Raw genomic sequence first — 15566 nt, 5'->3', positions numbered from 1 at the left:
GTTATCCCAAGAGGCCCCTTTGTTTCATTTTCTCTGCTGCTGACTCGACACAGGCACCTTTCTCCATCTCTCGCTCTAACCCAGTCTTATGTCCCCATCAGTCTCTCTGGAGCTCACTCTGGTACAAACATGCATCTGTCCTCTCAACCTGTCTCTTGGCACATACTTGAATGTCCAGTAGAGAACAGTGTGAACTCTCCCTATTTCGCGAGGTGGCAGTCAGCCTCCAGAGCCGTGTTCGGGAGGCTGTCGGAATTTCCGAGCGGTGTAAGGCGCCACATTCAAAAGCAGTATCTTCCCTAGTCCCGTGATCAATTCCCGCTGCCGACATAAAGTAGTTTTCATACCTACTTTAATCATAACACCGGCTGGGTTGAGACCTTAAACTCCTCTTTTTGAAAGGATGGGGGGGAGACAGGACGGACCGGAGCGGACTCTGAGCTCGCTTTAAGCACAGGCGGCTCAGGCTAGAAAAGGGCTCAGGAAAGGCTCGGCCTAGGACCGCTCCCAGCGGCGCCTCACAGGGCGGGAAGTGCTGCGTTGTGTGGAGTCCTGTGGGAATCGTGAGGCAAACTGCAGGATGTGTGTGTGTGTGTAGTTTTAAGCCTTAGCGAAATATATCTGAAAAACGTGAGAGTTAATGTTAAACCCGAAAATGGAGAAGCCTTTAAAAAGTATCACACCCAACGTGGGGCTCGAACGCACAACCCTGAGATTAAGAGTCTCATGCTCTGCCGACTGAGCTAGCCGGGCTGCTGTGCTTATGTTATTTCACACACCCTCTGTGTGTTGTTTGTGAGGAAGTAGTGTGTGGTTATCCCAGGAGGCCCCTTTGTTTAATTTTCTCTGCTGCTGACTCGACACAGGCACCTTTCTCTTTCTCCATCTCTCGCTCTACCCCAGTCTTATGTCCCCGTCAGTCTCTCTGGTGCTCACTCTGGTACATACATGCATCTGTCCTCTCAACCTGTCTCTGGGCACATACTTAAATGTCCAGTAGAGAATAGTGTGAACTCTCCCTGTTTCGCGAGGTGGCAGTCAGCCTCCAGAGCAGTGTTCCGCAGGCTGCCGGAATGGCCGAGCGGTGTAAGGTGCCACATTCAAGAGCAGTATCTTCCCCAGTCCTGTGATCAAATTCCGCTGCCGATATAAAGTAGTTTTCATACATACTTTAATCATAACACCAGCGGGGATGAGACCTTAAACTCCTCTTTTTGAAAGGATGGGGGGGGGACAGGACGGACCGGAGCGGACTCCGCGCTCGCTGTAAGCACGGGCGGCTCAGGCTAGGAAAGTGCACAGGAAAGGCTCGGCCTAGGACCGCTCCCAGCAGCGCGAAGTGCTGCGTTGTGAGAAGTCCTGTGGGAATCGTGAGGCAAACTGCAGGATGTGTGAGTGTGTAGTTTTAAGCCTCAGCGAAATATCTGAAAAAGGTGAGAGTTAATGTTAAACCCGAAAATGGATAAGCTTTTAAAAAGCATCACGCCCAATGTGGGGCTTGAACCCACGACCCTGAGATTAAGAGTCTCATGCTCTACCGACTGAGCTAGCCAGGCTGCTGTGCCTAGGTCATGTCACACATTCTCTGTGTGTTCTTTGTGAGGAAGTAGTGTGTGGTTATCCCAGGAGGCCCCTTTGTTTCATTTTCTGTGCTGCTGACTCGACACAGGCACCTTTCTCTTTCTACATCTCTCGCTCTACCCCAGTCTTATGTCCCCATCAGTCTCTCTGGAGCTCACTCTGGTACATACATGCATCTGTCCTCTCAACCTGTCTCTGGGCACATACTTAAATATCCAGTAGAGAACAGTGTGAACTCTCCCTGTTTCGCGAGGTGGCAGTCAGCCTCCAGAGCTGTGTTCCGGAGGCTGCCAGAATGGCCGAGCGGTGTAAGGTGCCACATTCAAGAGCAGTATCTTCCCCAGTCCTGTGATCAAATTCCACTGCCGATATAAAGTAGTTTTCATACCTACTTTAATCATAACACCAGTGGGGATGAGACCTTAAACTCCTCTTTTTGAAAGGATGGGGGGGGACAGGACGGACCGGAGAGGACTCCGAGCTCGCTGTAAGCACGGGCGGCTCAGGCTAGGAAAGGGAGCAGGAAAGGCTCGGCCTAGGACCGCTCCCAGAGGCGCCTCCCAGGGAGGGAAGTGCTACGTTGTGTGGAGTCCTGTGGGAATCGTGAGGCAAACTGCAGGATGTGTGTGTGTGTAGTTTTAAGCCTCAGCGAAATACCTGAAAAAGGTGAGAGTTAATGTTAAACCCGAAAATGGAGAAGCCTTTAAAAAGCATCACACCCAACGTGGGGCTCGAACCCACACCCCTGAGATTAAGAGTCTCATGCTCTACCGACTGAGCTAGCCGGGCTGCTGTGCCTACGTCATTTCACACACCCTCTGTGTGTTCTTTGTGAGGAAGTAGTGTGTGGTTATCCCAGGAGGCCCCTTTGTTTAATTTTCTCTGCTGCTGACTCGACACAGGCACCTTTCTCTTTCTCCATCTCTCGCTCTACCCCAGTCTTATGTCCCCATAAGATTCCCTGGAGCTCACTCTGGTACATACATGCATCTGTCCTCTCAACCTGTCTCTGGGCACATAGTTAAATGTCCAGTAGAGAATAGTGTGAAATCTCCCTGTTTCGAGAGGTGGCAGTCAGCCTCCAGAGCCAGGTTCCAGAGGCTGCCGGAATGGCCGAGCGGTGTAAGGCGCCACGTTCAAGAGCAGTATCTTCCCCAGTACCGTGATCGAATCCTGCTGACGAATTTAAGTAGTTTTCATACCTACTTTAATCATAACACCAGCGGGGATGAGACCTTAAACTCCTCTTTTTGAAGGGATGGGGGGGGACAAAACAGACCGGAGCGGACTCCGAGCTCGCTGTAAGCAAGGGCGGCTCAGGCTAGGAAAGGGCGCAGGAAAGGCTCGGCCTTAGACCTCTCCCAGCGGCGCCTCCCAGGGCGGGAAGTACTGCGTTGTGTGGAGTCCTGTGGGAATCGTGAGGCAAACTGCAATATGTGTGTGTAGTTTTAAGCCTCAGCGCAATATATCTGAAAAAGTTGAGAGTTAATGTTAAACCCGAAAATGGAGAAGCCTTTAAAAAGCATCACGCCCAACATGGGGCTCTAACCCACGACCCTGAGATTAAGAGTCTCATGCTCTACCAATAAGCTAGCCGGGCTACTGTGCCTATGTCATTTCATACACGCTCTGTGTGTTCTTTGTGAGGAAGTAGTGTGTGGTTATCCCAGGAGGCCCCTTTGTTTCATTTTCTCTGCTGCTGAATCGACACAGGCACCTTTCTCTTTCTCCATCTCTCGCTCTACCCCAGTCTTATGTCCCCATCAGTCTCTCTGGAGCTCACTCTGGTACATACATGCATCTGTCCTCTTAACCTGTCTCTGGGCACATACTTAAATGTCCAGTAGAGAACAGTGTGAACTCTCCCTGTTTTGCGAGGTGGCAGTCAGCCTCCAGAGCCGTGTTCCAGAGGCTGCTGGAATGCCCGAGCGGTGTAAGGCGCCACATTCAAGAGCAGTATCTTCCCCAGTCCCGTGATCAAATCCTGCTGCCAACATAAAGTAGTTTTCATACCTACTTTAATCATAACACCAGCGGGGATGAGACCTTAAACTGCTCTTTTTGAAAGGATGGGGGGGGACAGGACGGACCGGAGCGGACTCCGAGCTCGCTGTAAGCACGGGCGTCTCAAGCTAGGAAAGGGCACAGGAAATGCTCGGCCTCGGACCGCTCCCAGCGGCGCCTCCCAGGGCGGGAAGTGCTGCGTTGTGTGGAGTCCTGTGGGAATCATGAGGCAAACTGCAGGATGTGTGTGTGTGTAGTTTTAAGCCTCAGCAAAATATCTGAAAAAGGTAAGAGTTAATGTTAAACCCAAAAATGTAGAAGCCTTAAAAAAGCATTACGCCCAATGTCAGGCTCAAACCCACGACCCTGAGATTAAGAGTCTCATGCTCTACCGACTGAGCTAGCCGGGCTACTGTGCCGATGTCATTTCGCACACCCTCTGTGTGTTCTTTGTGAGGAAGTAGTGTGTGGTTATCCCAGAAGGCCCCTTTGTTTCATTTTCTCTGCTGCTGACTCGACACAGGCACCTTTCTCTTTCTCCATCTCTCGCTCTACTGCAGTCTTATGTCCCCATCAGTCTCTCTGGAGCTCATTCTGGTACATACATGCATCTGTCCTCTCAACCTGTCTCTGGGCACATACTTAAATGTCCAGTAGAGAACAGTGTGAACTCTCCCTGTTTCGCGAGCTGGCAGTCAGCCTCCAGAGCCGTGCTCCGGAGGCTGCCGGAATGTCTGAGCAGTGTAAGGCGCCACAGTCAAGAGCAGTATCTTCCACAGTCCCGTGATCAAATCCCACTGCTGAAATAAAGTAGTTTTCATACCTACTTTAATCATAACACCAGCGGGGATGAGACCTTAAACTTCTCTTTTTGAAAGATTGGGGGGGGGACAGGACGGACCGGAGCGGACTCCGAGCTCGCTGTAAGCACGGGCGGCTCAGGCTAGGAAAGGGCGCAGGAAAGGCTCGGCCTAGGACCGCTCCCAGCGGTGCCTCCCAGTGCGGGAAGTGCTGTGTTGTGTGGAGTCCTGTGGGAATCGTGAGGCAAACTGCAGGATGTGTGTGTGTGTAGTTTTAAGCCTCAGCGAAATATCTGAAAAAGGTGAGAGTTAATGTTAAACCCGAAAATGGAGAAGCCTTTAAAAAGCATCTCACCCAATGTGGGGCTCGAACCCACAACCCTGAAATTAAGAGTCTCATGCCCTACCGACTGAGCTAGCCGGGCTTCTGTGTCTACGTCATTTCACACACCATCTGTGTGTTCTTTGTGAGGAAGTAGTGTGTGGTTATCCCAGGAGGCCCCTTTGTTTTATTTTCTCTGCTGCTGACTGGACACAGGCACCTTTCTCTTTCTCCATCTCTGGCTCAATCCCAGTCTTATGTCCCCATCAGTCTCTCTGGAGCTCTCTCTGGTACATACATGTATCTGTCCTCTCAACCTGTCTCTAGGCACATACTTAAATGTCCAGTAGAGAACACTGTGAACTCTCCCTGTTTCACGATGTGGCACTCAGCTTCCAGAGCTGTATTCCGGAGGCTGCCGGAATGGCCGAGCGGTGTAAGGCGCCAAATTCAAGAGCAGTATCTTCCCCAGTTCTATGATCAAATCCCACTGCTGACATAAAGTAGTTTTCATACCTACTTTAATCATAACACCAGCGGGGATGAGATCTTAAACTCCTCTTTTTGTAAGGATGGGGGGGGACAGGACGGACCGGAGCGGACTCTGAGCTCACTGTAAGCCCGGGCGGCTCAGGCTAGGAAAGGGCGCAGGAAAGGCTCGGACTAGGACCGCTCCCAGCGGCGCCTCCCAGGGCGGGAACTGCTGCGTTGTGTGGAGTCCTGTGGGAATTGTGAGGCAAACTGCAGGATGTGTGTGTGTGTGTGTGTAGTTTTAAGCCTCAGCGAAATATCTGAAAAAGGTGAGAGTTAATGTTAAACCCGAAAATGGAAAAGCCTTTAAAAAGCATCACACCCAACATGGGGCTCGAACCCACGACCCTGAGATTAAGAGTCTCATGCTCTACCGCCTGAGCTAGCCAGGTTGCTGTGCCTATATTCTTTCACACACTCTCTGTGTGTTCTTTGTGAGGAAGTAGTGTGTGGTTATTCCAGGAGGCCCCTTTGTTTCATTTTCTCTGCTGCTGACTCGACACAGGCACCTTTCTCTTTCTCCATCTCTCGCTCTACCCCAGTCTTATGTCCCCATCAGTCTCTCTGGAGCTCACTCTGGTACATACATGCATCTGTCCTCTCAACCTGTCTCTGGGCACATACTTAAATGTCCAGAAGAGAACAGTGTGAACTCTCCCTGTTTCGCGAGGTGGCAGTCAGCCTCCAGAGACGTGTCCATGAGGCTGCCGAAATGGCTGAGCGGTGTAAGGCGACACATTCAAGAACAGTATCTTCCCCAGTCCCGTGATCAAATCCCGCTGCTGACATAAAGTAGTTTTCGTATCTATGTTAATCATAACACCAGCGGGGATGAGACTTTAAACTCCACTTTTTTAAAGATTGGGGGGGACAGGATGGACCGGAGCGGACTCCGATCTCGCTGTAAGCAAGGGCGGCTCAGGCTAGGAAAGGGCGCAGTGAAAACTCGGCCTAGGACCGCTCCCAGCGGCGCCTCCCAAGGCGGGAAGTGCTGTGTTGTGTGGAGTCCTGTGGGAATCGTGAGGCAAACTGCAGAATGTGTGTGTGTGTGTGTGTAGTTTTAAGCCTCAGCGAAATATATATGAAATAGTTGAGAGATAATGTTAAACCCGAAAATGGAGAAGCCTTTAAAAAGCAACACGCCCAACGTGGGGCTCGAACTCACGACCATGAGATTAAGAGTCTCATGCTCCACCAATAAGCTAGCCGGGCTACCGTGCCTATGTCATTTCATACACCCTCTGTGTGTTCTTTGTGAGGAAGTAGTGTGTGGTTATCCCAGGAGGCCCCTCTGTTTCATTTTCTCTGCTGCTGACTTGACACAGGCACCTTTCTCTTTCTCCATCTCTCGCTCTACCCCAGTCTTATGTCCCCATCAGTCTCTCTGGAGCTCACTCTGGTACATACATGCATCTGTCCTCTCAACCTGTCTCTGGGCACATACTTAAATGTCCAGTAGAGAACAGTGTGAACTCTCCCTGTTTCGAGAGGTGGCAGTCAGCCTCCAGAGCCGTGTTCCGGAGGCTGCTGGAATTGTCGAGCGGTGTAAAGCGCCACATTCAAGAGCAGTATCTTCCCCAGTCCCGTGATCAAATCCCTCTGCCGAATTAAAGTAGTTTTCATACCTACTTTAATCATAACACCAGCGGGGATGATACCTTAAACTCCTCTTTTTGAATGATGGGGGGGACAGGACGGACGAGAGCGGACTCCGAGCTCGCTGTAAGCTTGGGCGGCTCAGGCTAGGAAAGGGCGCAGGAAAGGCTCGGCCTAGGACCGCTCCCAGCGGCGCCTCCCAGGGCAGGAAGTGCTGCGTTGTGTGGAGTCCTGTGGGAATCGTGAGGCAAACTGCAGGATGTGTGTGTGTGTAGTTTTAAGCCTCAGTGAAATATCTGAAAAAGGTGAGAGTTAATGTTAAACCCGAAAATGGAGAAGCCTTTAAAAATCATCACGCCCAGCATTGGGCTCGAGCCCACGACCTTGAGGTTAATAGTCTCATGCTCTACCGACTGAGCTAGCCAGGCTGCAGTGCCTATGTCATTTCACACACCGTCTGTGTGTTCTTTGTGAGGAAGTAGTGTGTGGTTATCCCAGGAGGCCCCTTTGTTTCATTTTCTCTGCTGCTGACTCGACAGAGGCACCTTTCTCTTTCTCCATCTCTCGCTCTACCCCAGTCTTATGTCCCCGTCAGTCTCTCTGGAGCTCACTCTGGTACATACATGCATCTGTCCTCTCAACCTGTCTCTGGGCACATACTTAAATGTCCAGTAGAGAACAGTGTGAAATCTTTCTGTTTCGCGAGCTGGCAGTCAGCCTCCAGAGCTGTGCTCTGGAGGCTGCCGGAATGGCCGAGCAGTGTAAGGTGCCACATTCAAAAGCAGTATCTTCCCCAGTCATGTGATCAAATCCCGCTGTCGACATAAAGTAGTTTTCATACCTACTTTAATCATAACACCAGCGGGGATGAGATCTTAAACTCCTATTTTTAAAAGGATGGGGGGGGGACAGGACGGACAGGAGCGGACTCCGAGCTCACTGTAAGCACGGGCGGCTCAGGCTAGGAAAGGGAGCAGGAAAGGCTCGGCCTAGGACCGCTCCCAGCGGCGCCTCCCAGGGCGGGAAGTGCTGCGTTGTGTGGAGTCCAGTGGGAATCGTGAGGCAAACTGCAGGATGTGTGTGTGTGTGTAGTTTTAAGCCTCAGCAAAATATCTGAAAAAGGTGAGAGTTAATGTTAAAACCGAAAATGGAGAAGCCTTAAAAAAGCATCACGCCCAACATGGGGCTCGAACCCAACTCTGAGATTAAGAGTCTCATGCTCTACTGACTGAGCTAGCCGGGCTGATGTGCCTATGTCATTTCACACACCCACTGTGTGTTCTTTGTGAGGAAGTAGTGTGTGGTTATCCCAGGAGGCCCCTTTGTTTCATTTTCTCTGCTGCTGACTCGACACAGGCACCTTTCTCTTTCTCCATCTCTCGCTCTACCCCAGTCTTATGTCCCCATCAGTCTCTCTGGAGCTCACTCTGGTACATACATGCATCTGTCCTCTCAACCTGTCTCTGGGCACATACTTAAATGTCCAGTAGAGAACAGTGTGAACTCTCCCTGTTTCGCGAGGTGGCAGTCAGCCTCCAGAGCTATGTTCCGGAGGCTGCCGGAATGGCCGAGCGGTGTAAGGCGCCACATTCAAGAGCAGTATCGTCCCCAGTCCTGTGATCAAATCCTGCTGCTGACATAAAGTAGTTTCCATACCAATTTTAATCATAACACCAGCGGGGATGAGACCTTAAACTCCTCTTTTTGAAAGGATGGGGGGGACAGTACCGACCGGAGCGGACTCCGAGCTCGCTGTAAGCACGGGCGGCTCAGGCTAGGAAAGGGCTCAGGAAAGGCTCGGCCTAGGACCGCTCCCAGCGGCGCCTCCCAGGGCGGGAAGTGCTGCATTGTGTGGAGTCCTGTGGGAATCGTGGGGCAAACTGCAGGATGTGTGTGTGTGTGTAGTTTTAAGCCTCAGCGAAATATCTGAAAAAGGTGAGAGTTAATGTTAAACCCGAAAATGGAGAAGCCTTTAAAAATCATCACGCTCAACGTGTGGCTCGAACCCACGACCCTGAGATTAAGTCTCATTTTCTACCGACTGAGATAGCCGGGATGCTGTGCCAACTGTCATTTCACACACCCTCTGTGTGTTCTTTGTGAGGAAGTAGTGTGTGGTTATCCCAGGAGGCCCCTTTGTTTCATTTTCTCTGCTGCTGACTCGACACAGGCACCTTTCTCTTTCTCCATCTCTCGCTCTACCCCAGTCTTATGTCCCCATCAGTCTCTCCAGAGCTCACTCTGGTACATACATGCATTTGTCCTCTCAACCTGTCTCTGGGCACATACTTAAATGTCCAGTAGAGAACAGTGCGAACTCTCCCTGTTTCGCAAGGTGGCAGTCAGCCTCCACAGCCGTGTTCCGGAGGCTGCCGGAATGGCCGATCGGTGTAAGGGGCCACATTCAAGAGCAGTATCTTCCCCAGTCCTGTAATCAAATCCCGCTGCCGACATAAAGTAGTTTTCATACCTACTTTAATCATAACACCAGCGGGGATGAGAGCTTAAACTCCTCTTTTTGGATGATGGGGGGGGACAGGACGGACAGGACCAGACTCCGAGCTCGCTGTAAGCATGGGCGGCTCAGGCTAGGAAAGGGCACAGGAAAGGCTTGGCCTAGGACCGCTCCCAGCGGCGCCTCCCAGGGCGGGAAGTGCTGCGTTGTGTGGAGTCCTGTGGGAATCGTGAGGCAAACTGCAGGATGTGTGTGTGTGTAGTTTTAAGCCTCAGTGAAATATCTAAAAAAGGTGAGAGTTAATGTTAAACCCGAAAATGGAGAAGCCTTTAAAAATCAACACACTCAACGTGTGGCTCGAACCCACGACCCTGAGATTAAAAGTCTCATGTTCTACCGACTGAGCTAGCCTGGCTGCTGTGTCTTTGTCATTTCACACACTCTCTGTGTGTTCTTTGCGAGGAAATAGTGTGTGGTTATCCCAGGAGGCCCCTTTGTTTCATTTTCTCTGCTGCTGACTCGACACAGGCACCTTTCTCTTTCTCCATCTCTCGCTCTACCCCAATCTTATGTCCCCATCAGTCTCTCTGGAGCTCACTCTGGTACATACATGCATCTGTCCTCTCAACCTGTCTCTGGGCACATACTTAAATGTCCAGTAGAGAACATTGTGATCTCTCCCTGAATCGCGAGGTGGCAGTCAGCCTCCAGAGCTGTGTTTCGGAGGCTGCCGGAATGGCCGAGCGGTGTAAGGCGCCACATTCAAGAACAGTATCTTCCCCAGTCCCGTGATCAAATCCTGCTGCTGACATAAAGTAGTTTTCACACCTACTTTAATCATAACACCAGCGGGGATGAGACCTTAAACTCCTCTTTTTGAAAGGATGGGGCGGGGGGCAGGACGGACCGGAGCAGACTCCGAGCTCGCTGTAAGCACGGGCGGCTGAGGCTAGGAAAGGGCGCAGGAAAGGCTCGGCCTAGGACCGCTCCCAGCGGCGCCTCCCAGGGCGGGAAGTGCTGCGTTGTGTGGAGTCCTGTGGGAATCGTGAGGCAAACTGCAGGATGTGTGTGTGTAGTTTTAAGCCTCAGCGAAATATCTGAAAAAGGTGAGAGTTAATGTTAAACCCGAAAATGGAGAAGCCTTTTAAAAGCATCACGCCCAACATGGGGCTCGAACCCACGACCCTGAGATTAAGAGTCTCATGCTCTACCGACTGAGCTAGCCGGGTTGCTGTGCCTATGTCATTTCACACACCCTCTGTGTGTTCTTTGTGAGGAAGTAGTGTGTGGTTATCCCAGGAGGCCACTTTGTTTCATTTTCTCTGCTGCTGACTCGACACAGGCACCTTTCTCTTTCTCCATCTCTCTCTCTACCCCAGTCTTATGTCCCCATCAGTCTTTCTGGAGCTCACTCTGGTACATACATGCATCTGTCCTCTCAACCTGTCTCTGGGCACATACCTAAATGTCCAGTAGAGAACAGTGTGAACTCTCCCTGTTTCGCGAGGTGGCAGTCAGTCTCCAGAGCGGTGTTCCGGAGGCTGCCGGAATGGCCGAGCGGTGTAAGGTGCCACATTCAAGAACAGTATCTTCCCCAGTCCCGTGATCAAATCCTGCTGCTGACATAAAGTAGTTTTCACACCTACTTTAATCATAACACCAGCGGGGATGAGACCTTAAACTCCTCTTTTTGAAAGGATGGGGCGGGGAGCAGGACAGACCGGAGCGGACTCCGAGCTCGCTGTAAGCACGGGCGGCTCAGGCTAGGAAAGGGCGCAGGAAAGGCTCGGCCTAGGACCGCTCCCAGCGGCGCCTCCCAGGGCGGGAAGTGCTGCATTATGTGGAGTCCTGTGGGAATTGTGAGGCAAAATGCAGGATGTGTGTGTGTGTAGTTTTAAGCCTCAGCGAAATATCTGAAAAAGGTGAGAGTTAATGTTAAACCCGAAAATGGATAAGCCTTAAAAAGCATCACACCCAACATGGGGCTCGAACCCACGACCCTGAGATTATGAGTCTCATGCTCTACCGACTGAGCTAGCCTGGTTGCTGTGCCTATGTCATTTCACACACCCTCTGTGTGTTCTTTGTGAGGAAGTAGTGTGTGGTTATCCCAGGAGGCCCCTTTGTTTCATTTTCTCTGCTGCTGACTCGACACAGGCACCTTTCTCTTTCTCCATCTCTCGCTCTACCCCAGTCTTATGTCCCCATCAGTCTCTCTGGAGCTCACTCTGGTACATACATGCATCTGTCCTCTCAACCTGTCTCTGGGCACATACTTAAATGTCCAGTAGAGAATCAGTGTGAACTCTCCCTGTTTCGCGAGGTGGCAGTCAGCTTCCAGAGCCTTGTCCTGTAGGCTGCCGGAATGGCCGAGCGGTGTAAGGTGCCACATTCAAGAGCAGTATCTTCCCCAGTCCCATGATCAAATCCCACTGCTGACATAAAGTAGTTTTCATACCTACTTTAATCATAACACCAGCGGGGATGAGACCTTAAACTCCTCTTTTTGAAAGGATGGGGGGGGACAGGACGGACCGCAGCGGACTCCGAGCTCGCTGTAAGCACGGGCGGCCAGGCTAGGAAAGGGCGCAGGAAAGGCTCGGCCTAGGACCGCTCCCAGCGGCGCCTCCCAGGGCGGGAAGTGCTGCGTTGTGTGGAGTCCTGTGGGAATCGTGAGGCAAACGGCAGGATGTGTGTGTGTGTGTAGTTTTAAGCCTCAGCGAAATATCTGAAAAAGGTGAGAGTTAATGTTCAACCCGAAAATGGAGAAGATTTTAAAAAGCATCACGCCCAACATGGGGCTCGAACCCACGACCCTGAGATTAAGAGTCTCATGCTCTACCAACTGAGCTAGCCAGGGTACTTTGACTATGTCATTTCACACACCCTCTGTGTGTTCTTTGTGAGGAAGTAGTGTGTGGTTATCCCAGGAGGCCCCTTTGTTTCATTTTCTCTGCTGCTGACTCGACACAGGCACCTTTCTCTTTCTCCATCTCTCGCTCTACTCCAGTCTTATGTCCCCATCAGTCTCTCTGGAGCTCACTCTGGTACATACATGCATCTGTCGTCTCAACCTGTCTCTGGGCACATACTTAAATGTCCAGTAGAGAACAGTGTGAACTCTCCCTGTTTCGCGAGGTGGCAGTCAGCATCCAGAGCCGTGTTTTGGAGGCTGCCGGAATGGCTGAGTGCTGTAAGGCGCCACATTCAAGAGCAGTATCTTCCCCAGTCCCGTGATCAAATCCCGCTGCCGACATAAAGTAGTTTTCATACCTACTTTAATCATAACACCAGCGGGGATGAGACCTTAAACTCCTCTTTTTGAAAGGATGCGGGGGGGGACAGGACGGACCGGAGAGGACTCCAAGCACGCTGTAAGCACGGGCGGCTCAGGCTAGGAAAGGGCGCTGGAAAGGCTCAGCCTAGGACCGCTCCCAGCGGCGCCTCCCAGGGCGGGAAGTGCTGCGTTGTGTGGAGTCCTGTGGAAATCGTGAGGCAAACTGCAGGATGTGTGTTTGTGTAGTTTTATGCCTCAGCAAAATATCTGAAAAAGGTGAGAGTTAATGTTAAACCCGAAAACGGAGAAGCCTTTAAAAAGCATCACACCCAACGCGGGGCTCACACCCACGACCCTGAGATTAAGAATCTCATGCTCTACCGACTGAGCTAGCCGGGCTGCTGTGCTTATAACTTTTCACACACCTTCTGTGTGTTCTTTGTGAGGAAGTAGTGTGTGGTTATCCCAGGAGGCCCCCTTGTTTCATTTTCTCTGCTGCTGACTCGACACAGGCATCTTTCTCTTTCTCCATCTCTCGCTCTACCCCAGTCTTATGTCCCCATCAGTCTCTCTGGAGCTCACTCTGGTACATACATGCATCTGTCCTCTCAACCTGTCTCTGGGCACATACTTGAATGTCCAGTAGAGAACAGTGTGAACTCTCCCTGTTTCGCGAGGTGGCAGTCAGCCTCCAGAGCCATGTTCGGGAGGCTGCCGGAATTTCCGAGCGGTGTAAAGTGCCACATTCAAGAGCAGTATCTTCCCCAGTCCCGTGATCAGTTCCCGCTGCCGACATAAAGTCGTTTTCATACCTACTTTAATCATAACACCAGCGGGGTTGAGACCTTAAACTCCTCTTTTTGAAAGGATGGGGGGGAGACAGGACGGACCGGAGCGGACTCCGAGCTCGCTGTAAGCACGGGCGGCTCAGGCTAGGAAAGGGCGCAGGAAAGGCTCGGCCTAGGACCGCTCCCAGCGGCGCCTCCTAGGGCGGGAAGTGCTGCGTTGTGTGGAGTCCTGTGGGATTCGTGAGGCAAACTGCAGGATGTGTGTGTGTGTAGTTTTAAGCCTCAGCGAAATATCTGAAAAAGTTGAGAGTTAATGTTCAAACAGAAAATGGATAAGTCTTTAAAAGAAATAACGCCCAACGTGGGGCTCGAACCCACGACCCTGAGATTAAGAGTCTCATGCTCTACCGACTGAGCTAGCCGGGCTGCTGTGCCTATGTTATTTCACACATCCTCTGTGTGTTCTCTGTGAGGAAGTAGTGTGTGGTTATTCCAGGAGGCCCCTTTGTTTCATTTTCTCTGTTGCTGACTCGACACAGGCACCTTTCTCTTTCTCCATCTCTCGCTCTACCCCAGTCTTATGTCCCCATCAGTCTCTCTGGAGCTCACTCTGGTACTTACATGCATCTGTCCTCTCAACCTGTCTCTGGGCACATACTTAAATGTCCAGTAGAGAACAGTGTGAACTCTCCCTGTTTCGCGAGGTGGCAGTCAGCTTCCAGAGCCATGTTCCGGAGGCTGCCGGAATGGCCGAGCGGTGTAAGGTGCCACATTCAAGAGCAGTATCTTCCCCAGTCCCGTGATCAAATCCTGCTGCCGACATAAAGTAGTTTTCATACCTACTTTAATCATAACACCAGCGGGGATGAGACCTTAAACTCATCTTTTTGAAAAGATGGGGGGGACAGGATGGACCGGAGCGGATTCCGAGCTCGCTGTAAGCACGGGCGGCTCAGGCTAGGAAAGGGCGCAGGAAAGGCTCGGCCTAGGACCACTCCCAGCGGCGCCTCCCAGAGCGGGAAGTGCTGCGTTGTGTGGAGTCCTGTGGGAATTGTAAGGGCAAACTGCAGGATGTGTGTACGTGTAGTTTTAAGCCTCAGCGAAATATCTAAAAAACGTGAGAGTTAATGTTCACCCAAAAAGGGAGAAGCCTTTAAAAAGTATCACAACCAACGTGGGGCTCGAACGCACGACCCTGAGATTAAGAGTCTCATGCTCTACCTACTGAGCTAGCCTGGCTGCAGTGCCTATGTCATTTCACTAACCCTCTGTGTGTTTTTTGTGAGGAAGTAGTGTGTGGTTATCCCAGGAGGCCCCTTTGTTTCATTTTCTCTGCTGCTGACTCGACACAGGCACCTTTCTCTTTCTCCATCTCTCGCTCTACCCCAGTCTTTTGTCCCCATCAGACTCTCTGGAGCTCACTCTGGTACATACATGCATATGTCCTCTCAACCTGTCTCTGGGCACATACTTAAATGTCCAGTAGAGAACAGTGTGAACTCTCCCTGTTTCGCGAGGTGGCAGTCAGCCTCCAGAGCCGTGTTCCGGAGGCTGCCGGAACGGCTGAGCGGTTTAAGGTGCCACATTCAAGAGTAGTATCTTCCCCAGTCCCATGATGAAATCCCGCTGCCGACATAAAGTAGTTTTCATACCTAATTTAATCATAACACCAGCGGGGATGAGACTTTAAACTCCTCTTTTTGAAAGCATGGGGGGGGACAGAACGGACCGGAGCGGACTCCGAGCTTGCTGTAAGCACGGGCGGCTCAGGCTAGGAAAGGGCGCAGGAAAGGCTCGGCCTAGGAACGCTCCCAGCGGCGCCTCCCAGGGCGGGAAGTTCTGCGTTGTGTGGAGTCCTGTGGGAATCGTGAGGCAAACTGCAGGATGTGTGTTTGTGTAGTTTTAAGCCTCAGCGAAATATCTGAAAAAGGTGAGAGTTAATGTTAAACCCGAAAATGGAGAAGCCTTTAAAAAGCATCACGCCCAACATGGGGCTCGAACCCACAACCCTGAGATTAAGAGTCTCATGTTCTACCGACTGAGCTAGCCAGGCTGCTGTGCCTAGGTCTTTTCACAAACCCTCTGTGTGTTCTTTGTGAGGAAGTAGTGTGTGGTTATCCCAGGAGGCCCCTTTGTTTCATTTTCTCTGCTGCTGACTCGACACAGGCACCTTTCTCTTTCTCCATCTCTCGCTCTACCCCAGTCTTATGTC

The 15566-nt window shown here is 51.4% G+C and overlaps 3 non-coding genes across 3 annotated transcripts; all 3 read right to left on the bottom strand.

The window, feature by feature from the left end:
• Positions 1-7189: 7189 nt before the first annotated feature.
• Positions 7190-7262, bottom strand: TRNAN-AUU (transfer RNA asparagine (anticodon AUU)). The gene has a single exon. It is a non-coding gene; the product is annotated as a tRNA-Asn (tRNA).
• Positions 7263-11260: 3998 nt separating this feature from the next.
• Positions 11261-11333, bottom strand: TRNAM-CAU (transfer RNA methionine (anticodon CAU)). Its single transcript has one exon. It is a non-coding gene; the product is annotated as a tRNA-Met (tRNA).
• A 2374-nt stretch (positions 11334-13707) lies between these two features.
• Positions 13708-13780, bottom strand: TRNAK-CUU (transfer RNA lysine (anticodon CUU)). The gene has a single exon. It is a non-coding gene; the product is annotated as a tRNA-Lys (tRNA).
• Between the last annotated feature and the right edge of the window lie 1786 nt (positions 13781-15566).

The sequence above is a fragment of the Pleurodeles waltl genome, chromosome 6, assembly GCF_031143425.1.
Source record: "Pleurodeles waltl isolate 20211129_DDA chromosome 6, aPleWal1.hap1.20221129, whole genome shotgun sequence".
NCBI classification, from domain to species: domain Eukaryota; kingdom Metazoa; phylum Chordata; class Amphibia; order Caudata; family Salamandridae; genus Pleurodeles; species Pleurodeles waltl.
This window is presented reverse-complemented; position numbering and strand designations above follow the sequence as displayed.